The 25,999-nt window shown below is 41.9% G+C and overlaps 1 protein-coding gene across 2 annotated transcripts in view; it reads left to right on the top strand.

The window, feature by feature from the left end:
* Positions 1 to 1,502: 1,502 nt before the first annotated feature.
* LOC139415221 (disheveled-associated activator of morphogenesis 1-like) overlaps positions 1,503 to 25,999 on the top strand; it is a 121,464-nt gene continuing 96,967 nt past the window's right edge. For both annotated transcript variants that reach the window (XM_071163131.1, XM_071163132.1), the window contains exon 1: positions 1,503 to 1,589. The gene's annotated coding sequence lies outside the window, so the exon portion shown is untranslated. The remainder of the gene's footprint in view (positions 1,590 to 25,999) is intronic.

Below are 25,999 nucleotides of genomic sequence, written 5' to 3' on the forward strand. Positions count from 1 at the left end.
GAAATTTAGTCACTGTCACTACCCGGCTACTCTACCATGCACCTTAGAGGCTGCTGCCCTATGTACATAGTAATGGAACACTGGTCACTTTAATAATGGAATACTAGTCACTTTAATAATGTTTACATACAGTTATACCCATTTCATATGTATATACTGTATATTCTAGTCAAGGCCTATCCTGTTTAACTATTGCTGTACATATGCTATTCTACCCTACGTATTCTTCAGATATATAGGCAATATGGATAGAATATGTAGCATATCCCAAGACACACACTGGAAGCTGACATTGCTCATCCTAATATTTCTATATTTCAGAATTCCATTAATAGCACTTTTTTTAGATTTGTGTATATTATTGTGTATTGCTAGATATAACTGCACTGTTGGAAGTAGGAACACAAGCATTTTCCTACATCCGCAATAACATCTGCTAAATATATGTATGCGACCAATAACATTTGATTTGAAAGACACTATTTGTGGAATAACCTAAAAGCTGTATGGCTAAGAGGCCATGTTGAATTTAAAAACATTTTTTTTAAAGATTTTATTTCACAACCCAGCTCCCTTAGTAGAGGTTCTTGTAGACAGATTGCATGATCAATATCCAGTTTTTTGCTATGCATTATACATTTCTTGAAAATTGCAGGTTGTGAAAATATGAAATCAGTTGATTAGCTTGGCAATAAATTGACTTGAGATAGTAACCAAGTTCTACAACTACTTTGGTGTTGTTACTGACTTATAAACAAGAACATACTGTCACAATATTCAGAGCAGATAGCCTAACATAAAAAAAAATATCGCTTTATTGATTATTATAATAGGCATTTTAGCCTAGGAATTTTGATAAACCTGGGAAAATGTATCAAAAGCCACAACAGAAAGATATAGCAGTGAGATGATTCGATTAACCTGTCTCGGGCGCCCGGTTACGCGTGCTGTACACCGGGTGAAAGTTGATTGCATTCGTTTCATAACAGGGCTGCCCCGCTCAAAGCCCACGGCTAAATCGGCTCAAAATATGCTGCCTTGTTGACAACATTGCCGAGTGGCGCAGATTACTGATCGATTTGAGAATGGTGCTCCTCACCGTTTTTGCCCGTTCACGTCACGGGCCATAGACCGGTGCCCTGCTGCTCAGCATAATCGAATCCGCCCAGTGAAGCTCTTCAAGGATAAATAATATCATGCGTTTGTAATACTCACGAGAGAAAGCTAGATGGTAGCATTGGCCAACTACAGTTCCCAGAAAACGCTTATCGCTATAAGCATGCACATTGGCTTTTTGATAATCGCAAAGGGGATGATGTCACTGGGACAATCTCTATTGAATTCTCCTCGCGTCCTCTCTCCTCTCTTATCTCCTCGCCTCCTTATTAAACCCGATTGGAGGATAAGGTCAGAAGGGCGGGACCTCTTTTTTAAAAATCCAATGGCTTTTGAGTAGGAGGCGAGGAGAATGCCTATGCAATTGAGATTATCCCAAAAATACTGAGTCTACCGGTAGCTCAATATTAAACAGTACATTGTTTGCTGGGAGTACTTGTGGATATCATCAGAAAAATGTGCACCCACACGAGGTAAGAATGCTTTTGGTGCAGACTTTTGAACGAGTTTCTTGAATACGCTCATCATCCGTGCAGAACCTTCGATAGGCCCCTTAGAAATTCTATTGTGCTGTTTGTCTTGCAGAAAGATGCAGTGACACCGGCTAGAGTGATCAGAGACAACTGCATTTAGGACGCATTTCCTTCTGTTGCTGTGTAACGTGGTTACATCCTGCGTATTTGTTGTTGCTGTGTTAACTTTTTCTATACTCATATTTCCACAACTTGTATACCTAGTGTTGAAGTTCGACGCTCAGGAGAGCCTCTGTGATCAATTGTTTATTATCAACAGTTTCGATGTCGTTCGAGTTGGCAAAGCCTGTCAGTAATTTGCAGGTGCTGTTTGCATCTCATGTAAGATAAACACCCACGTAGGCTAGCCTACTCAATTGGTTTAGTAGCTGTAACGGGCTAATTTGATGCTCCATTAGCCGTTACAGGTTAGGTACTGTTTGGCGTAGCAGAGGAGACTGGTACATACCGGTAGTTAGTCCGGCTAGCTATTGGTTAACTATCTGCATTGACCCTTTTTAGTGTTAACTCTGACACGCTGACCAGACCGGACACGTCGCGTGCGCGAACGTCGCTAAATAAGTGTAGAAATCCATGTTATTCAATTATTGCGCCAACGAGCGTCTGCGATGCCAAGGGCTAAAATAGAAGTAATTCCCATTTCTGACGCAGATCGAGCTGAAAGTCCTGCCTCTCCTCATTGGTTTATAGAAGCAGGTACCCATTGAAAGACAAACTGTTTTGCTGGTAGTCGTGGTAATACTATGAAAGTTTAGATTTATCACCATATAAGTTCAACAGGAAAAAGCTTGGAAGGAGGAGTGATGACTAGAAACGATTCGGTTGGCCGTTTTATGTGTGGATTAATTTGTCGGAGTAGAGTTCAGGTAAAACAACCTTGTGCAGTTCAGGTAAAATAACAAGTCAATGTTTATATCCCAGGACAAATTAGCTAGCAACAGCAAGCTAGCTAAATAGGACAAATTAGCTAGCAAGTGCAAGCTAACTAGCTAAATTGCCATACATGTTTAATGCTTTTTGACCTGTCCCCAAATTAATGTCATTGGTTCAGAGTTTGTTTTGATATTTTACCCTGCGTGTCGTGGTCGCATTTGGTGTAGGGAGACAAAATACATTTATGCACGATGGCGCACGCGTGCAGCCGGTTTGGGTTCCGTGTGACTCTTCACATGCGCTGCTTAGTATCTATCCTGTTGTCTAGTCACGTGCTTTCGGAAAGTATTCAGACACCTTGACCTTTTCCACATTTTGTTACTTTACAGCCTTGTTCTAAAATTGATTTCAAATAATAATAATCCTCAGCAATCTACACACAATACCCCATAATGACAAAGCAGAAAAAAAACAAATACCTTACTTACTCAGCCATGAGATCAAAGGGATTGTCCGTAGAGTTCTGAGACAGGATTGTGTCGAGGCACAGATCTGGGGAAGGGTACCAAAACATGTCTGCAGCATTGAAGGTCCCCAAGAACAGTGGCTTCCATTATTCTTAAATTGAAGAAGTTTGGAACCACCAAGACTCTACCTAGAGCTGGCCGCCTGGCCAAACTGAGCAATCGGGGGAGAAGGGCCTTGGTCAGCGAGAACCCAATGGTCACTCTGACAGAGCTCCAGAGTTTCTCTGTGGAGATGGTTGTCCTTCTGGAAGTTTCTCCCATTCTGCAGCACGCCACCAATCAGGCCTTTATGGTAGAGTGGTGAGACGGGAGCCACTCCTCAGTAAAAGGCATATGACAGCCTGCTTGGAGTTTGCCAAAAGGCACATGAAGACTATATAGACCATGAGAAACAACATTCTATGGTCTGATGAAACCAAGATGTAACTCTTTGGCCTGAATGCCAAGCGTCACGTCTGGAGGAAACCTAGGACCATCCCTATGGTGACGCATGGGTGGCAGCATCATGCTGTGGGGATATTTTTCAGGGACTGGGAGACTAGTCAGGATCGATGCAAAGATGAACGGAGAAAAGTACAGAGATCCTTGACGAAAAGCTGCTCCAGGGCTCTCAGGACCTCCAGACTGGGGTGAAGGTTCACCTTCCAACAGGACAATGACCCTAAGCACACAGCCAAGACAATGCAGGAGTGGCTTCGGGACAAGTCTCTGAATGTCCTTGAGTGGCCCAGACTTGAACCCGATCGATCGAACATCTCTGGAGAGACCTGAAAATCGCTGTGCAGCGACGCTCCCCATCCAACCGGACAGAGCTTGATAGGATGTGCAGAGAAGAATGGGAGAAACTCTCCAAATGCATGGCCGATTAATTAGGGTCGATTTCAAGTTTTCATAACAATCGGAAATCGGTATTTCTGGACACCGATTTGTCCGTTTTACATTTTTTATTTTATTTTTTACAACTTAAATAAATTGAACTAGGCAAGTCAGTTAACCACCTGCCTCTCATTGCACTCCACGGGGAGCCTGCCTGTTACGTGAATGCAGTAAGAAGCCAAGGTAAGTTGCTAGCTAGCATTAAACTTATCTTATAAAAAACAATCAATCAATCATAATCACTAGTTAACTACACATGGTTGATGATATTACTAGTTTATCTATCATGTCCTGCGTTGCATATGTAACAGTATAACTTTAGTCTGTCCCCTCACCCCTACCTGGGCTCAAACCAGGGACCCTCTGCACACATAGACAACTGACACCCACGAAGCATCGTTACCCATCGCTCCACAAAAGTCGCAGCCCTTGCAGAGCAAGGGGAACAGCTACTTCAGGTCTCAGCGAGTGACGTCACCGATTGAAATGCTATTAGCACCACCGCTAACTAGCTAGCAATTTTACATCAGTTACACATATAATCGATGCAACGCAGGGGGATGATTTAACAAAAGCGCATTTGCGAAAAAAGCACAATCGTTGCACGACTGTACCTAACCATAAACACCAATGCTTTTCTTAAAATCAATACACAGAAGTATATATTTTTAAACCTGCATATTTAGCTAAAAGAAATCCTGGTTAGCAGGCAATATTAACCAGGTGAAATTGTGTCACTTCTCTTGCGTTCATTGCACGCAGAGTCAGGGTATATGCAACAGTTTGGGCAGCCTGGCTCGTTGTGAACTAATTTGCCAGAATTTTACGTAATTATGACATAACATTGAAGGTTGTACAATGTAACAGGATTATTTAGACTTATGGATGCCACCCGTTAGATAAAATACCGAACGGTTCTGTATTTCACTGAAATAATAAACGTTTTGTTTTCGAAATGATAGTTTCCGGATTCGACCATATTAATGACCTAAGGCTCGTATTTCTGTGTATTATTATGTTATAATTAAGTCTATGATTTGATATTTGATAGAGCAGTCTGACTGAGCGGTGGTTGGCAGCAGCAGGCTCGTAAGCATTCATTCAAACAGCACTTTAGTGTGTTTTGCCAGCAGCTCTTCCCTGTGCTTCAAGCATTGAGCTGTTTAGGACTTCAAGCCTATCAACTCCCGAGATTAGGCTGGTGTAACCGATGTGAAATGGCTAGCTAGTTAGCGGGGTGCGCGCTAATAGCGTTTCAAACGTCACTCGCTCTAAGACTTGGAGTAGTTATTCCCCTTGCTCTGCATGGGTAACGCTGCTTTGATGGTGGCTGTTGTCGTTGTGTTCCTGGTTCGAGCGAGGAGAGCTGGCAAAACGCACAAAAGTGCTGTTTGAATGAATGCTTATGAGCCTGCTGGTGCCTACCATCGCCCAGACTGCTCTATCAAATCATAGACTTAATTATAACATAATAACACACAAATGCGAGCCTTAGGTCATTAATATGGTTGAATCCGGAAACTATCATCTCTAAAACAAGACGTTTTTTCTTTCAGTGAAATACTATTATATTATATAGATATTTTATCTAACGGGTGGCATCCATCAGTCTAAATATTCCTGTTACATTGCACAACCTTCAATGTTATGTCATAATTACGTAAAATTCTGGCAAATTAGTTCGCAATGAGCCAGGCTGCCCAAACTGTTGCATATACCCTGACTCTGCGTGCAATGAACGCAAGAGAAGTGACACAATTTCACCTGGTTAATATTGCCTGCTAACCAGGATTTCTTTTAGCTAAATATGCAGGTTTATGAAGGCATTGGTGTTTATGGTTAGGTACACGTTGGAGCAACAGCAGTCATTTTTCGTGAATGCGCACTGCATCGATTATATGCAACGCAGGACACGCTAGATAAACTAGTAATATCATCAACCATGTGTAGTTAACTAGAGATTATGATTGATGAAGTTTAATGCTAGCTAGCAACTTATCTTGGCTTCTTACTGCATTCGCGTAACAGGCGGGCTCCTCGTGAGGCAGGTGGTTAGAGCATTGGACTAGTTAACCGTAAGGTTGCAAGATTGAATCCCCGAGCTGACAAGGTAAAAATCTGTCGTTCTGCCCCTGAACAAGGCAGTTAACCCACCGTTCCTAGGCTGTCATTGAAAATAAGAATGTGTTCTTAACTGACTTGCCTAGTTAAATAAAGATTAAATAAAAGGTGTAAAAAAAAATTAAATAGCAAAATCGGTGTCCAAAATGACCGATTTCTGATTGTTATGAAAACTTGAAATCGGCCCTAATTAATCGGTCGACCTCTACACTGTATGTACATATCTACCTCAATTACCTCGTACCCCTACACATTGACTCGGTACTGGTACCCCGTGTATATAGCAAAGTTATCATTACTCATTGTATATTTATTCCTCATGCTATTATTTTTTAAATTATTTATTTTTCTCTCTCCATTGTTGGGACGATCCCGTAAGTAAGCATTTCATCATTAGTCTACACCTGTTGTTTACAAAGCATGTGACAACGTTATTATTTTTTGACCTGTATGAGATGGAACACGGGATATCCCGCAGATTTTATACTAAAGCTGGCAAGTGTATTCCTGTTTGGTGGACAATTTATTAGCAGAGCTGGAGAAAATGATAAGGCAATTTACTCATGTCCGGTGCCCTACTGAAAGGTAAGTGATCGTCAGCAGCCTTGGATATCTTGGTGTTTTCTGTATACATGTATTCAGCTTATTTTTAGATGGTGTGGTGCATTAAACTGAATATTTTTGCAAGCCATTTCAGTCTTGGTTACATAAGGGAATAGGCCCAGAGGCCCACAGCAGTTTATGAAATCATCTTGGTATCATCAGTGCAATATTTTATTAAGTGCAGTGAAGGTCAGTAGGCTATTATGGCTTCACGGTTCAAAAAACGATCATGCATTTTATATTCTGTGGTTTTCAGTGATCTTTCATACCTCTAATGGGCATCAGTGAATGTACTATGTGAGATGTAGATCTGTGGCTTGGCATACACCCCTAAATCACCCGTGCATGTCCTGTGTCTCAAGGATTGTGTGTAATGGAGTTCGCTACAGTATGCCTTGGTGTGGATACAGTTTTCTTCTGAAATATACAAGCCATCTATACACCTCATGACCAAGTCTATGAATCACATGCTAAAAAGTAGTAGACTAGTAAATTCTAGGCTTATAGAATGAGCAGTCAGTCGGTGACTAGACCCTGGTATTAAACCAACAAAGGTGCAGGGCTCTTTTTAGAGTGATGATTATATAACTTTTCTCTATAGAGTCTCAAGGTTCCTCCCCTGAGCACAAAGTCATTGCCACCTGTCTCCATTAATTTCTTCTTTTGCTCATTGGAGATGCTCTCAGAAAGGTCAGGCTCCTTAAAGCCCCTGATTTGACTGTTTTGGGTATTTATAACCAATACCCCTTTCTCCTTATCCTGTGTGCGCCTCTGGGCCAGTCGCCATGGCAACTGGCTCGACCTTGGGAAAGTGGGGAGGGGAAAGGGAGCAATGCGGGGATGCTCTCTCTATCTTCCACAGGCTCCATTCCACTCCATTCAACTGCCTGGCCTTGAGTCGTAGGGCTGGATTAGCCGGACAATAGCAGGAAAATCCATCTGCAGTGACTGCCTCGCTTAGTACTGCTTCTGTTCAGAGACTTAGCTCTGTTTGGTTCCCTTGTCATTTATGCGAAAGGAGGAGGAACAGTACAAGAAAATTGTTTTCATGCCCCGGTTTACATAAGAGTGCAGGTCACGATTTCTGCTCTAACACTGAGGGAGAGCATCTTTGGGAGAATAAGGAAGAATGGGGGCTCTTATTGAAGTTCATCGTGTTGTTGCCACAGGGGGTTGCTACCGAGATTTTTTTCAGTTATTTTAAAGAGATTGAACTGAGATTTTGTATACTTATAAGGCAGTAGTTTTTAAAGTAGCGCTCAGGAGCCTGAAAGGGTCCCCAAAAATTGTGTACAACAACATCACGTCATTGTTCTCGAGCCCCCATATCGGGTGCCTAATGACAGTCAAAAAAATAAAAAAATAATTGTGGTGTCCATGTTGGGCTCCATCATTGGACAATACTGTGCTGACCTGATCCCGCCTCCCACTTTAACCTTGCAACCTTATTGGTCATAATTCCACCTGCCAATCAACATTGTCCATCAGTTCGGTTACAACAGGGGTGTTCTAGTAGTTGCATGCATGATCTCATGAGAATAGTATGGCAAGCGAATGTGATAATGTAATTTTATACAATGGAAAAGTTATACTTTTATATGTTGGTATAAAAATGTTCTACTCCTTGAAAGTTGTGTATTGATTATAGCATATGCCTCATGATGAATTATGATCGCTGGCAATCAACAGCTGCAGGGTTGCCCATTGGATAATCCCATATCATGGAATATGTGTGAAAGTTTATAAAAACTAGGGGCACACATGGGATTATTTGTTTTGGATGGTTGACACAATAAAGGTAGAGTTATATTTTCTTAAAAAGTGGGTGAAAGTTTGCAGTATACATTTCTCGATCATATAATAGTTATGCGTGTTGTCACGATTCATGAACGGTATAAATGGATGGACGTGAACCTTGTAGTCTATTGTGCAAAACTTTCCTAAATTCAAACAAAATACACCAGCGATACCATTTAGGAGATACAGGTTGTGAGCATAGTGTTTCTGATCTGGTTGACAATCATCTTGCAATGTATTTGTCTGGCTACAATGCCATCTTTCCAGAGAAATGCATTGAAAGAGTAATGAAACTACTACCGAGGTTTAATAGATTAGAAAACATTTGAACTTATGATGCATGGATTTGATCGCTGTATTTTCACTTATCAAAATAACTAAGGGCATGCAGCCAGGAAAGGCATTCACGACATGACAGGGATGAGCGTGCAGATCTGATGCACTAAAGGATGCCGGGTTAGAATGTTTCTCCGCTGGGAGAGGACTGTAGATGGTTTATTGCATTATGTGTCAATGTATGCATAATGTAATTAAACCATCTACAGTCCTCGCCAAGTCCAAAATGAGAGCGTTTAAAAAATAACGAGAGAATTTGACATTACATTCATAAATGGATATTTCCAACAATGACTGATAAAACATAGCAGGGGCTACAAAGTGGACTTTCTAATGGCTGCATACTCCAGTCTATCATTGTTGATCCTGGAGCCATTGAATGCTGGACTTCACTCCAGTTGAACATGAGAGTAGACACTTAAGTAGTGTGCTTGTTAAAAGCGGAAGACACATTTCAGTTGAATGCAGTCAGTTGAACAACTGAGTAGGTATCCCCCTTGTTTCAGAGTATAAGAGTTTGAACCAATTTCAAGTTAGCCAGAGCAACAATGCTCTCATTTCTCAAAATGTGGATGTTTGGGACATCCACTTTCATAATGTATTGAGACTTTATGAAACAACAGTGATACTCTGACACCAGAGTTGAGAAACCCTGATAAATAGTGGAACATTTCTAAGTGATTTAGCAGGTGATGTATGGCACTACTACATCTGACTGTACCATACTATGGTGTTTGGTACTACAGCAGTTTCAGAGGACCAACATTGTGCAGGCCCACCATACAGTATGCGATAGGACCCTGTTGGCAATGGAAACAACAATGGGCCTGTGTGGCTGTTTTGAATGTCTCTTTCTCTGCACAGTGTGCTTCACTTCGGACAGACAATGGCTTCATTTAGCGTCACTTATCCACTGAGTCCCTGTCTGTCACCAGGGTGCTCCCACCACACCCTGCCCTCGTCTCGCCTCGTCCACTTGGGATTGACGGGTCAGACACTGAATTGACCACACCTGACCCTAAGATGGGAGAACACTTTAGGGATACTTCGTAAACAAATCAAATTTAGAGAATATATTGAAACAATGGTCTTGCCTTGACCAAGACACTTAACCCTACTTTTCTCCAGGGTGCCGTACTACAATGGCTGACCCTGTAAAGCAACACATTTCACTGCACCTATCTTTTTTTGCCTGGATGCAAGCATATAAGGAATTTAGCTCATCTGGTACACTTGGGTCACTGGCAGCTCATGTTTGGGTTTCCCTTTTATATTCTGTGATTGTTGGATGTGGTAGGGTTTGCAAACCCTATCTTATTCCTGTATTGATGTTTTCAGTTTGTTGTCTTATTAGTGTCCCGCTCTTGAAAGTGGCAGCTCTAGTCTCTAGCTCAGTGCAGATGTTTCCTGTAGTCCATGGCTTCTGGCTGGGATATGTACATCATTGTGATGATGACTTCGTCGATGCACTTTTTAATGAAGCTGGGGATTTATGTGGTAAACTCCTCAATGCAATCAGATGAATCCCGGAACATATTCCAGTCTGTGCTAGCAAAACAGTCCTGTAGCTTAGCATCTGCTTCATCCGACCTCTTCCGTATTGAGTGTATAACTGGTACTTCCTGTTTTGAGTTTTTGCTTGTAAGCAGGAATCAGGAGGATAGAGTTATGGTCAGATTTACCAAATGGAGGGCGAGCAAGAGCTTTGTATGCGAGGGAGGGAGAGCTTTGTTTACGTCTCTGTGTGTGGGGTAAATGTGATCTAGAGTTTTTTTTTTTACAGCTCCAGTTGCACAGGTGACATGCTGGTAAAACTAAGGTAAGAGGGATTTCAGTTTCCGCTGTATTAAAATGACCGGCCACTAGGAGCGTCACCTCTGGATGTGCATTTTCTTGTTTGCTTATGGCCCTATACAGATCATTAGGTGTGATATTAGTGACAGCATCAGTTTGTGGTGGTAAATAGACAGCTATGAAAAATATAGATAAACTATTGTTGCGTGTCACATGCATGTAGTTTTTGTGGCCCCAAGATGGAGACGGGCTAGAATTTTTGGTAAAACTTGCCTATTTGGTTAGTGAACGGTCTTGACCACTGTCAATGTCTGTCAATCGGCACCACGCCCATGTTAATGCTGTACATGACATATGAGCCAGTTACTTTTGTATACAGTACAGAACGTGGAGAAAAAGTAGAGTAGTTCTGGAGGAAAAGTAGAGTAGTTCTTGTCTTGTTCTCCTTTTTCCATTTTGTTTCCCTCCGATCACGCTCTGTTCTTCTTTGCAGCTAAAATAGGATTATGCACCAAGCCGGGTGACTGTAATTACCTCTGATCTCTGCCCCGCCTCACCCTCCCTCTCTGCTATTTTCTCCTCCATCTCCCTCATTTTTCTCTTCAATTGCACTGTTTGTTTGCATTCATGTGGAAGTATCATTATTACAAGCTCTGCAGGAGAGCTTAGCTCAACTGAGCCGTTTTATCTGGACTCTCCCAGCAATTTAGGCCTAGATTATATTTGCGTCTTTTCTTTTGCCATTGTTTGAAGCTATCGACGAATATGTCTTGAATTACTGATATAATTGTACCCCTATTAAATGAAGCAATGAAAAGATTACCAAAAAAACTATATTTTAGAAATGCTGGTATTTGATTTTCTGGGCCGCATGATTTTGCGTCTTTTCTGCAAATTGATAGTGCGGTTATGAATTTCCTAAACTTAAACGTGTACATGCGTGACTTATTTGCCTGGCTACCCAAACCCCTTCCGCTGGCCAAACTCTACGCCACGCCCAGGGACGTTAGTTTCTTCTCTGCAATGAGTCTTGATCTGAGTACCTCCCCGACTATTACTAGAATGGGAATCCATTCTAGACCCTCTGATTGGTCCCAGAAACCAATGGGTTGGGCCAGAGCAGAACAAACTTGGGTAAAGCGGTGTTTTGAAAATGTGTCATTGGCTTTGATACTCTTGATTGGATCATCTCTAATCAATCTCTGACTTTGTTTTGTACAACACCCCTCGTTTGACTCCCCACAATCGACTTCAATGATGTCAGTCTCCGACTGAAGTATGTAGCAAACGATACATGCAATGGAGCAGTGGAAGAATTCGGTTTGAGTCGTCAGGCAAATGAGATATACAGTTCCTTGCAAAATTATTCAGCCCCCTTTGCATTTTTCCTATTTTGTTGCATTACAACCTGTAATTTATTTTTATTTGGGTTTTTATTTGGATTTCATGCGATGGACATACACAGTACAAATTGGTGAAGTGAAATAAATTAAAACAAAGTAGTGGGTGCATATGTATTCGCCCCTAAATACGATCTGGTGCAACTAATTACCTTCAGAAGTAACATAATTAGTTAAATAAAGTCTACCTGTGTGCAGTCTGTCACATGATCTGTCACATGATCTCAGTACATATACACCTGTTCTGAAAGGCCCCAGAGTCTGCAACACCACTAAGCAAGGGGCACCACCAAGCAAGTGGCACCATAAAGATCATGGAGCTCTTCAAACAGGTCAGGGACAAAGTTGTGGAGAAGTACAGATTACGGTTGGGTTATAAAAATAAAAAAATCGGAAACTTTGAACATCCCACTGAGCACCGTTAAATCTAGAGGTCGACCGATTAATTGGAAGAAGGTACTCTGGTCAGATGAGACTAAAATGTAGCTTTTTGACCATCAAGGAAAACGCTATGTCTGGCACAAACCCAACACCTCTCATCACCCCAAGAACACCATCCCCACAGTGAAGCATGGTGGTGGCAACATCATGCTGTGGGGATGTTTTTCCACCGGCAGGGACTGGGAAACTGGTCGGAATGATGGATGGCGCTAAATACAGGGAAATTCTTGAGGGAAACCTGTTTCAGTCTTCCATAGATTTGGGAGTGGGATGGAGGTTCACCTCGCAATACGACAATGACCGTAAGCATACTGTTAAAGCATCACTCAAGTTGTTTAAGCCCAGACCTCAATCCAATGGAGAATATGTGGTATGACTTAAAGATTGCTGTACACCAGCAGAACCCATCCACCTTGAAGGAGCTGGAGCAGTTTTGCCTTGAAGAATGGGCAAAAATGCCAGTGGCTAGATATGCCACGCTTATAGAGACATAACCCAAGAGACTTGCAGCTGTAATTGCTGCAAAAGGTGGCTCTACAAAGTATTGACTTTGGGGGGGTGAATAGTTATGCACGCTCAAGTTTTCAGGTTTTTTTTCTTCTTTTTTGTCTTGTTACTTGTTTGTTTCACAATAAAAAATATTTGGTATCTTCAAAGTGGTAGGCATGTTGTGTAAATCAAATGATTCAACAAAATAGGAAAAATGCCAAGGGGGTGAATACTTTCGCAAGCCACTGTAGCCTTAGAAGCATTTTTCCAGATGAGCCTTTACTTTGAGTAAAATGTCTGCCCCTTCACCTTTCTCATTCTCTATGGGCCGATGGGTCAGTCACCCTACTCCCAAGTCCTGAATAGAGGGAGATCTTCATTTATGGGAGTTGCCGTGCTGAAACTCCTGGTTATGGGGGACCTTGTATGTGTCCAAAAGAGCTCTTCTCAAGTCTTTGCTGCTGTTTGGTGTTAATTAGCACCCTAACCCAACCCACTGTTTTGCGCATTAGCTTGCAATTTCAATAACCTTGTGGAGGACGTGGACACTCCAAGTTCAAATGGGGCTTTTTCTACCTTCCATGGAGGCAGAGATTCTTCAATGGCCCCCTTCTTTCAATCTGAGCCTCACCAGATGTTCAAATTCATCTCTGTGAAATGCTTTCTCGCTTGACGCGATCAAATAAATGACTGGTTCTGAATCTGAGTTTTTGGCGTTGGTGGAGCAGTTCGGAATTTGAAATTCCTGAAAATGGAGTAGGCCTGGGTACTTTGGAATGCCTTCCATAAATTTGCTCAGAATTCTGCAACTCCTGATGTGGTAAATAATTGCAGTTTCTCCCTCGAACCTTTGTAAACAGAAACTTATTGAATATCATGAACATATTACGGCAATTCCACAGTAACTGAATTGTGTCGAATCAGATTTTCTCTTAAAAATGTATACCAAACAAAAAACATTGATTTCAAAGTTTATCAAACCATACTAAAATATGCACAAGTACTACTTTTAACCATTTACAGTGAATATTTAAAAAAAATTAACATTTACTGGAATAATTGTACAGATGTAACGTTTGGTAACAGAATTTCAGTAAAATCTCCCTGTTTTTTAATATGACCACATTTTCTCTAAATATCTGCCCCAAATTAAGTTTCAAAGATGGCTGCAGAAAGATTGGGGTGACACCTTGACTTTAAAAAAACATGTTATTGAACTACATTAAATTAAGTGGATTCATAAGCCTTAACAGTATTGTAGTAATGGAATTCTATCGTTTGCATAATCTCTACTTCACAGAAGTGCATTATTATGAATATTAATGTCATTCTCTTTATGGTGATGTATCCTAAATAGGTACACAAAGGCATACCTATGCAATATCCTCCTTTGTATATTTGGGTATTCTATAACTAATTGGTAGGTCTACCTTTACTTGTTACTTCTGTGAAATTGTATTACCCTTACGAGGGAGAGAAATGTGAAAATATGTTAAACTTACACAAGGCAAATAATTTATCCAAAACTAAATATGTGTTTTATTTGTTGGCAGGGATCTATACTTTCTATTTCTAATACTTTTTAAATACTTTTTCTAATGATTTTTTCTAAGACCCCTTTTCCATCTGTATGACCAGAAATCAAAGCCTTTGCTTATTCCTAATATTTAGGATGCCATCATTTATACAAGATATAGACTCTTAGCTAATATTTGACACCAGATTTGACATGCTCCTATGAACTTGGTGCTCAAGGGTCCTTTTACATGGAAATGACAGTTAGTCTTGGAAGACTAGCCCTTGGTGGGCTCAAAGAGATCCTAATAAACAAACAAACAAACATTTAGAATTTTGGACAGCGAATGTAAGACAATTCAACCAGTTCGAATCCCCAAATACTTCACCAATCTGTGTGGATAGAGCAGGCAAAATAGTTGTTTACATGCATGATGGACAAACAAGTGGTGAAAGATGTGACTGAAATTTTAAAGGTGGGGAGAGAACGAGAGGGTTGATGAGCAGGCTTGACGTGCTCACATCTTATGACATGAATTAGGTCCACAGAATTATACCTAGGATGAGTGGCTTCAATGAAGGAACTTTGAATATCTTTTGCGCTAACAGGCTTGAGCTAGCAAGGTAACAAGCTTGTGTGTGCAGAGTGGCACCAGAATTAACACATCTTATCTTTTTTATGTAGTTTATGCTTCGGAGGTAGCCTAAACATGCACACACATCTGCAAAGATTTTCAGCTTGCAGGCAGACGCTGGAATACATTTCTGAGTGACAGTGAGGGCTTTGTATAGGCACGTTGTTGTGCTTTTTGTGGGACTAGAAAAAAATGCCTTGATCGTAAAATAAAGTTTATTAAGCGGTTTCCATGCATTTAATATAACGGTTCTGTTATTGAACAGTATGGATCACTTTCGTTCCTGGTTCTGTTCCTTGATAAAAATATTTTTAATTCCGGTTCTGTTTCCTGAATCACTTCCAACCCTTGATAGAATTAGTGTTATTTTTGATACTTCTGTCAAATGTGTCTCACGGATCAAGCCTGTCCATCAGCGCAGCCGACCCCTTATCATAGTGCACACTTACTCATTGCTAGTCTGAGTCTGAGCTGCATCATGTTGGCTCCCCACTCCGTTTAGGTATGTTGAAACTGTTAACTACTGTTTGCAAAACAGTGTCCGTAAAGACTACAACACTTTACAATGGAAGATAGTGATCAACGACGAGGGCTTTTTGAGTTCGGTTTTTGGTTTTGATTGTATTTTTGTAGTTTTAAAAAAACAAACATTTTTAACATATTAAACGTTTTTTAATAGAAATTCCAACCCCAAAATAGTGAACATTCAATTGCCAAAACATAAAATATTCCATTGTCTCTGTCAGGTCCACATTGGGTAGACGTCAATAGAAAAATTGGAAATTACTCTGAAATGATACAATTTATATTACTTACTCATTTTTATTAGATTACTTTATCATCTGATCTCTGCTCAGGCAAAGGCAGCCAATACACAAGTATATATTTTTAAACCTGCATATTTAGCTAAAAGAAATCAAGGTTAGCAGGCAATATTAAACTAGGGAAATTGTGTCACTTCTCTTGCGTTCATTAAACGCAGAGTCAGGGTATATGCAACAGTTTGGGCAGCCTGGCTCGTTGCGAACTAATTTGCCAGAATTTTACGTTATGACATAACATTGTGCAATGTAACAGGAATATTTAGACTTATGGATGCCACTCGTTAGATAAAATACGGAATGGTTCCGTATTTCACTAAAATAATAAACGTTTTGTTTTCTAAATGATAGTTTCCGGATTTGACCATATTAATGACCAACGGCTCATATTTCTGTGTTTATTATATTATAATTAAGTCTATGATTTGATAGAACAGTCTGACTGAGGGGTGGTAGGCGGCAGCAGGCTCGTAAGCATTCAAACTTTACTGCGTTTGCCAGCAGCTCTTAGCAACGCTTGCTTCACAGCACTGTTTATGACTTCAAACCTATCAACTCCCGAGATTAGGCTGGCAATACTAAAGTGTCTATAAGAACATCGAAAAGTCAAAAGGTATATGAAATACAAATGGTATAGAGAGAAATAGTCGACGTGTCATAATTCCTATAATAACTACAACCCAAAACATACATATATGTAAATAATATAATAATAATTCGGCCGATTAGTTGGTATCGGCTATTTTTGGTCCTCCAATAATCGGTATCGGCGTTGAAAAATCATAATCGTTCGACCTCTACTTTCAAGTGATATCCTCTGGGTCCACATTGTACATTTTGTTGTATATGTCTGTTACCCAAAATAAATTCAATTCAATACTGTGTACTAATTTAGAACATACTGTTTAGTAAAAACAAATAGACTAAGAAACAAATATCAGCATGCTAGGCTCATCCTACTGAGAATGCGTCATTTTATGCTCAATTCTGTTGATTCCCACCTTTGTTAATTTTGGTACAGCGCGTCCCGTCAGCTGATTATCAGCTATTATCTAACACACGTGAGTCTCGAAAGACGATTCTCTTCCTCAAAAGTGTGCAGTAAATTAAACTAGATGAAAAGCCAAAATGACATCCTGGCATTTAAAGCATACAAAATGTTTGAAATTTCACATACAGTACCTTAAATAGCTACTATTTAGAACGCAAGAACGGGTATTGGGACTCCACCATTGTCCTCATTCAGTTATAGAAGCATATCAGAACAACAAATCAGAACAAGAGTTTGTTGTCTGCAAGGTAGGTCACCATTTGCTTGACAGCAGTGCAAAGCAGGTAATGCTCCTCCAAACAGTTACAGATAATCCCCTGCTGACAACGGTCTGCTCGCCTCAACCCATTCCCTGACCTGCTGGAGACTACCATTGTGTTTGGTTTCTAAGGAAACACTCGTCAGAATGGATGACTGCTGCCCTCATCGACAGCACGTGTCAATTGTTGGTTCTTCTTCTCTAAATAACATGACAAAAAACAAATGGAGTAAAGGCTAAATGCACTCAGACTAGTTGTAGGAAAGGCTAGGAAACCTAACGATCTGATAATCTGAGAAGTAGTATGAAATATCGCTGACGCAGCCCAGATTAACTGCTGCATCGAACATTGTCAACTGAAAGTTCTGGCACCATGACAGCATCTCTTTCCATGTGATCCCAGTGTAACCGGAATACAGTCTAAATTCTATAGCATCCTACCCAAATCCTTCTGCAGACAGCCAATATCTGCACTCCATCATTTAGCTACAATTGTGTGACCTGGAGACAGACTTTGAACAGGGACATCCTAGTTATGAAATGCATACACCAAGCCCCTTATCACCCCCATGGTCTTGTCACGGCTTCACTGGAGCCAGCTGACCCCCACCACCACCACTCTTTGTCTGCGCTGGGTGTTAGTGGTGCACGCCCTCTCCTCATCGCCAGGGCTCTGCCAGCTGTTCATTTGTGAATTATTTGTTCATTATCATGGTAATCTAGGCCTTGGTTCCGCTTCTGGCTTCTCTCTGGCTTCTCTGGCAGAGCAACTGTCGCTTGGGGACAAAGTGACACTTAAAACAGGCCATCGTTTGACACAGACTGCAGTGGAGAGGGAGTTGCTGCAACCCTCTTAAAAAGGGGAATTTAAATGAAAAATATTTGTTTGTGCTTATAACCCTACAATTGAATGGTGTCAATAGCGCTACATTGCTAGACTGTTGGAGTCACCCTGATCTCTCTAGCAAAGGCCCTCTGCGTTCCATTTGTCACTTAAAATAAACATTTCATTTTACATTATCCTGTTCGGGAAGCCCAGTCAAATATGAGATGAGCTTTACAGACCGTTTACAAACGGAAACTGCGTTGTTTCCAAATCTGCATATTTGAGCACTCCACAGGGATGCCCGATTTCAAGTCAAATCTTTCTCTTGATTAAATACAATTCTTTATAAACGGCAGAGTCAGAGATAAAAGCTGGCACACATTTAACCCTTTAGGAAGTAGGCTACAGTCCATAAAGTATTTTGGATTAATTGTGAAACTACTTAACTACATTCCTGCCGCTTAACATTTAAAAAGACTACCAAACTATTTTCCCTATTCAAAGAACTAAAACAGTCTGATATTTGTATGTGTTTTTGCAGGTCCTTGAAGCTCCTCCACTGAAGTGAAACCAGAGCGGGTGGCATAGTTACACCAGAACTAGAACATCCTGTGCCTTTGACTCAAGGACACATCTTAGAATTTCAGTGGCCCAAAAAACCATTACATAGGTCACCCATTTCTGCATCGCCAGTATATTAATAGTAGTATAAAGTAGAGTGCAGCTACAAGGATTACTTCTCTTGGGAATATGTGAAGACTTTTGGGTGTGTTATTTGCGTTTAACCAAGCAAGTGCATTACTAACATTAAAAAGCAGAAGAGTTGCAAGGGACAAGGCGGCAGGGTAGCCTAGTGGTTAGAGCGTTGGACTAGTAACCGGAAGGTTGCAAGTTCAAACCCCCGAGCTGACAAGGTACAAATCTGTTGTTCTGCCCCTGAACAGGCAATTAACCCACTGTTCCTAGGCCGTCATTGAAAATAAGAATTTGTTCTTTACTGACTTGCCTGGTTAAATAAAGGTAAAATAAATAAATAAAATGCGAGGAGACCCAGCAATGAGAGCTTGTCCTTTTGCCCTTTCATTTCACCCTCTTCAAGTTCATAGATAGCTAGTAAGCCACACAAGCATGAACATCAGCATGTCTATGTCTAAGCATGATATGATCAGAGGGGGAGGGGGGGGGGGGGTCCTATACAGTCACAGGCTTAAAGGTGCACAATGCAGAAATCACTCTGCCATTTCCTGGTTGCAAAAATTCTAATAGTTATCCTGATTTCAGTTTGTGTGATAAAACAAGCAACTAAAGTTTAGAAAATCATTGGACCATCTAAAACACTGTGAAATATATTTTTCCTTACCAAAAATAGTGCACTTTCAGCTGTTTGAAGCTGGTATACAAAACCGAAAGTAAGACATTGTTGTACTTGTTATCAATGACAGATTATATCGGGTTGCCCAAAAAGTTGCAGATTTAACAGAGTAAACTCAAAGGCTGCTCATCTCCCCCTTCAGGATGAAGGAGAAAATGCTCTGAACTGCACGCCATTCTGTGCCCCGTTTCAAGAGCTGTACACTGGTCGCTGGTGACGCAGCTCAGATTGGTCAGTGCAACTAGTGTTCCACATCCTTTTTTCTTGTACTATTGACCACACTTGCAAAAAGTATTCCTCCTTCAAATCGAACGGCATGTCAAAATATTCCAAAGAACAGTGCCACTGACAGAAAACAAATTACAGGTAAACAACGGAGCAACTCTAGATAATAATTAAGAAAATACCACAAGCACATCCTGAACTGGAGACAAGTTGAGCAAACTATATTGTTTTCAGGGTTATTGTAAGACATGACCGAGTACATACAGTATCTTTATGCTGGTGCTGAATACCCAGGAATAGGGAATGGACAAAAACAAGTGCTGAGCAAATTAATATCCCTTCATTTTCTATTTCACCATAAGAGTAAGCGGTAGACAGAAAGAAGATTTATGAGTGTTCAAACCTGCTGCCATGTTGCTCCCTTTACCCCGAAGACACATGAAATCTAGTGCTTTCCCGACAGAGCAAAGTTATCAAATATAAAAGGGCCTCTTTTCCAGCATCAGTCCTCGCACCAACTAGTGGAATAGTGTAAATTTCAGGGCCCTGGATAGCAGCAGGGTTCAGGACAAGCCAAGGCAATCTGTGTTGCTGCTGAAGCACTTTTGGTAATTGGATGATGCCTCCTGTCTCGTCATTTTTCTGAAAATGGCTCAGAGAAACCCAATGACTATCAAACCAGACATATGGTGAAGATATCAAATGTTTCAAATGTGGGGGAAAGCCTTTTTTTTAACAAGGAAGGGCTTTTTGGAATCCAGGGCGAACCAATGGCCCCATGACCCTTATACTCTCTGTCCTCTTAACCCAAAGAGGCTGCTTTCTTGTTTGAAGGTTACTCTCTGCACACGTAGTTCCCTGTGTCAGATGTTGCTCAGTCGCAAACAATGACGAACAAGACAATGCCTTGTCACAGGTAACGAAAGAAAGGTGAACAAACGGGTGTGGAAGCAAAGTAGAAAAAAGCATGGTGGCAAAACACGAGACATCTCTTGCTGTTGAGAGAGGGGGTGATCTTACGATGGGAAAATGTAATGATAAAAGGAATCTGACAGGCACCTACGTACTGACTGAGATAATCTAACAAGTCATGGCTTCCAGGAGGAAACCACACATCCTACACATTGAGATTTCACATTCAAAATGTTCACTGAACAAAAATATACACTTGAAGTCAGAAGTTTACATACACTTACATTGGAGTCATTAAAACTCGTTTTTCAACCACTCCAAATTTCTTGTTAGCAAACTATAGATTTGGCAAGTTGGTTAGGATATCTACTTTGTGCATGACACAAGTAATTTTTCCAACAATTGTTAACAGACAGATTTCATTTATAATCCACTGTATCACAATTCCAGTGGGTCAGAAGTTTACATACACTAACTTGACTGTGCCTTTAAACAGCTTGGAAAATTCCAGAAAATTATGTCATGGCTTTAGAAGCTTCTGATAGGCTAATTGACATCATTTGAGTCAATTGGAGGTAAACCTGTGGATGTATTTCAAGGCCTACATTCAAACTCAGTGCCTCTTTGCTTGACATCATGAGAAAATCTAAATAAATCGGCCAAGACCTCAGAAAAACAATTGTAGACCTGCACAAGTCTGGTTCATCCTTGGGAGCAATTTCCAAATGCCTTAAGGTACCACGTTCATCTGTACAAACAATAGTACGCAAGTATTAACACCATGGGACCATGCAGTCATCATACCGCTCAGGAAGGAGACGCGTTCTGTCTCCTAAAGATGAATGTACTTTGGTGCGAAAAGTGCAAATCAATCACAGAACAAAAGCAAAGGACCTTGTGAAGATGCTGGAGGAAACCGGTACAAAAGTATCTATATCCACAGTAAAACAAGTCCTATATCGACATAACCTGAAAGGCTGCTCAGGAAGCCACTGCTCCAAAACCGTCATAGAAAAGCCAGACTACGGTTTGCAACTGCAGAGATCATACTTTTTGATGAAACAAAAATAGAAATGTTGGCCATAATGACCATCTTTATGTTTGGAGAAAAAGGGGGAGGCTTACAAGCCGATGAACACCATCCCAACTGTGAAGCACGGGGATGGCAGCATCATGTTGTGGGGGTGCTTTGCAAGAGGGACTGGTGCACTTCCCAAAATAGATGGCATCATGAAGGAGGAAATGTATGTGGCTATATTGAAGCAACATCTCAAGACATCAGTCAGGAAGTTAAAGCTTGGTCGCAAATGGGTCTTCCAAATGAACAATGACCCCAAGCATACTTTCAAAGTTGTGGCAAAATGGTTTAAGGACAACAAAGTCAAGGTATTGGAGTGGCCATCACAAAGCCCTGACCTCAATCCTATAGAAAATTTGTGGGCAGAACTGAAAAAGTGTGTGCGAGCAGAGAAGCCTACAAACCTGACTGTTATACCAGCTCTGTCAAATTTCACCCAACTTATTGTGGGAAGCTTGTGGAAGGCTACCTGAATGCTACCAAATACTAATTGAGCTTATGTAAACTTCTGACCCACTGGGAATGTGATGAAAGAAGTAAAAAGCTGAAATAAATCATTCTCTCTTATTATTCTAACATTTCACATTCTTAAAATAAAGTGGTGATCCTAACTGACCTAAGACAGGGCATTTTTAAAAGGATTAAATGTCAGGAATTGTGAAAAACTGAGTTTAAATGTATTTGGCTAAGGTGTATGTAAACTTCTGACTTCAACTGTAAATGCAACATGTAAAGTGTTGGTCCCATGTTTCATGAGCTGAAATCAAAGATCCTAGAAATGTTCCATATGCACAAAAACATATTTCTCTCAGATTTTGTGGCCGAATCTGTTTACTTCCCTGTTAGTGTAACAGTACTCTTCTTGCGTTGTGTACAATCAGTCATCGACACGGAACTCCAATATGTAGCACCAGTCATGTAGCTTTATTCTGATAAGAACGACACAAAATTGCACGTCATGCAATGCACGTCTCACCATCCAACTCTGCACTCACGCACTGTACAAAATATATGAACCCCCCCCCACCAGACACAGTAAGTTGCTAGCTAGTACTGGCGGGAATTCTCTACAACAAAATGCACAACAAATATTCTCCAAAAACCGCTGCATCTTATGTGTGATGTTCGAATAACATTTACAAACAATTTGATATAAATTGTACATTTAAATCATCACTTGAGAGTATAAAAATCACTTTTGATGTACAGTGCTTTGCAACCAACAACTTACCGCTGGTTTGGTGCTTGTTCACTGGGACGATTCTAACTGGAACATCCCCCCTCGTAAGCAAGCTACGCAAACCAGCCAATAAGATGCCATGTTGAGTAGGTGAAGGCAAGACAAACTCAAACCAAAAACCCATTGGCTTAACAATAAAGTGGCAAGGGGAATCACCAATATAACCCTGTTACATTAGTGAGCATTTCTTCTTTGCCAAAGTGTCTGAACTCTCTACGGACAGTGGCTCTGGACTGGATCTGATCTGACCTTTGAACTGTTTGTTTGTTTATGTCTGACTGTTATTTTCATCTTTGAACTTGTTGCATATCAAGAAGCTGATTAAACAGCATGATCATTACACAGTTGCACCTTATGCTGGGGGCAGTAAAAGGCCACTATAAAATGTGCAGTTTTGTCACACAACACAATGCTACAGATGTCTCAAGTATTCAGGGAGCGTGCAATTGGCAAGCTGACTGCAGGAATGTCCACCAGAGCTGTTGTCAGAGAATTGAATGTTCATTTCTCTACCACAAGTTGTCTCCAATGTCGTTGCAGAGAATTTGGCAATATGTCCAACTGACCTCACAACCGCAGACCACGTGTAACCACGCAAGCCCAGGACCTCAACGTCCGGCTTCTTCACCTGCGGGATCGTTTGAAATCAGCCACCCGGACAGCAGATGAAAGGTTTACACAACTGAAGAATTATGGCATCGTAACTGACTTCAGTGGGCAAATGCTCACCTTCAATGGCCTCTGGCACGCTGGAGACGTGTGCTATTTATGGATGAATCGTTCTCATTCTGAGAAATAAGCATCTTCTCATCAGGTAGGCCACTTGATTTCAATAATCTTAAAGTGAGCAGGCTGTTGTTCAAACAGTTGGAGACTGACAGGAGGGTGTATTCATAACAGTTCAAACTGTTCTACCTTGTTAGCAAGCACATACTGTATCTATAATGGACAGACTTTAAATATAAAGATTAGCCCGCTACTCACTGGCATGTGGGCTTGTGCTTATTTATTTATCATTAGTGGATGTGCATTGTTCTGGTTGAATTTGTAATGTTTACCCCCGAGTGGGGCAGTGGTCTAAGGCACTGCATCACTGTGCTAGCTGCGCCACTAGAGATCCTGGTTCGAGTCCATGTATGCCGGGGAATGTCGCCGCCCCAAAGCAGAGCTGGAGGCAGCGAAGGCAGAGAGGCGCTGGTATGAGGAGGCAGCACGGCGGGGAACACGGGGAGTATGGCGAAGCCAGGTAGGAGACCTGCGCCAACTTCCCGTACTTACCGGAGAGCGTGAGAGACCGGGAAGGCACCGTGTTATGCTGTGGAGCGCACGGTGTCCCCGGTGCAGGTGCATAGCCCGGTGCGGTACATTCCAGCTCCTCGTATCGGGCCGGGCTAGAGTGGGCATCGAGCCAGGTGCCATGAAGCCGGCTCTACGCATCTGGTCTCCAGTGCGTCTCCTTGGGCCGGCGTACATGGCACCAGCCTTACGCATGGTGTCCCCAGTTCGCCAGCGCGGCCTATTCCACCTCGCCGCACTGGCCTGGCTACCGGGAGCATTCAACCAGGTAAGGTTGGGCAGGCTCAGTGCTCAAGAGCTCCAGTGCGCCTGCACGGTCTGTTCTACCCAGTGCCACCTCCACGCACCAGCCCTCTGGTGGCAGCCCCCCCACACCAGGCTGTCTCTCCGTTTTCTGCCTACAGGGTCTCCCGTCTGTCCGGAGCTGCCAGGGTCTCCCGTCTGTCCGGAGCTGCCAGAGTCTCCCGTCTGTCCGGAGCTGCCAGAGTCTCCCGTCTGTCCGGAGCTGCCAGAGTCTCCCGTCTGTCCGGAGCTGCCAGAGTCTCCCGTCTGTCCGGAGCTGCCAGAGTCTCCCGTCTGTCCGGAGCTGCCAGAGTCTCCCGTCTGTCCGGAGCTGCCAGCCAGCCAAGAGCTGCCAGAGCCGCTACCAAGCCAGGATCTGCCAGAATCGCCCTTCACTCCGGAGCTGCCGGAGTCTCCCGCCTATTCGGGACCCATTTCTAGGGTCCCCAGTCCAAGGTTGGTGGCGAGGGTCGCCGCTTTAAAGAGGCCACGGAGGCGGGCGAAGAGGCGCACTAGAACTATGGTGAAGTGGGGTCCACGTCCCGCGCCAGAACCGCCACCGCGGACAGACGCCCACCCAGACCCTCCCCTATAGGTTCAGGTTTTGCGGCTGGAGTCTGCACCTTTGGGGGGGGTAATGTCACGTTCTGACCTTTTATTTCCTTTGTTTTTATTTAGTATGGTCAGGGCGTGAGTTGGGGTAGGCAGTCTATGTTTCTATGTGTTTGGCCTGATATAGTTCTCAATCAGAGGCAGCTGTTTATCGTTGTCCCTGATTGAGAACCATATTTAGGTAGCCTGGGTTTCACTGTTGGTTTGTGGGTGTTTGTTTCCTGTGTCAGTGTTTGTGCCACACGGGACTGTTTCGGTTAGTTTATATTCACTTTCTTGTATTTCATAGTGTTCAGTCTTTTCTATTAAAACATGGACACTTACCATGCTGCGTATTGGTCCGATCCTTGCTACACCTCTTCAGAAGAAGAGGAGGAAATCTGCCGTTACAGATGCATTTATTTTGGGACATGTGCTCTCACCACTCTGTGTGTAAGGATAGAGGACTCACTCAGAGAGTAATGCTACCCAAGTTTCTTTACATTTGGGGTGTCGCCGCAAGGCCATCTACTAGTGTTGTCATGATTCCAGAATTTTGACATATACCAGGCATTTTAGCCAAAGTCATCAAATGGCACTTGGTCCAGACAGAAACTCAGCTACTGGGCATCTTTTGAGTTTCGAGTAGCAAACTACATAATTGTAATGATTTATTTGAATGGTAAATCAAGATGTAGCCTAGGCCAATCCACAATACAGGTGAATGCATATTCAATAGGAGTGCATCCATTGGGTGAATGCTTGTTTTGGCTGATTTCATGGGGCTACAGATAACAAAAAAATATATTTGCCGTTCCATTTTAGACTTATTTTATGATACTGATCAACAACTGCATAGAAGTAGCTTCTTTTATAGAAAATATGCGCTCTCTCTTTAACCAGTCATCATTAGTGAGGCAGTCAGTTTGCTGAGGCAATAGATAATCTTTGGGAGAGACATGAGATGTTCATTTTGGTGGTGTTCAGCTT

This window comes from Oncorhynchus clarkii, chromosome 8, assembly GCF_045791955.1.
Source record: "Oncorhynchus clarkii lewisi isolate Uvic-CL-2024 chromosome 8, UVic_Ocla_1.0, whole genome shotgun sequence".
NCBI classification, from domain to species: Eukaryota; Metazoa; Chordata; class Actinopteri; order Salmoniformes; family Salmonidae; genus Oncorhynchus; species Oncorhynchus clarkii.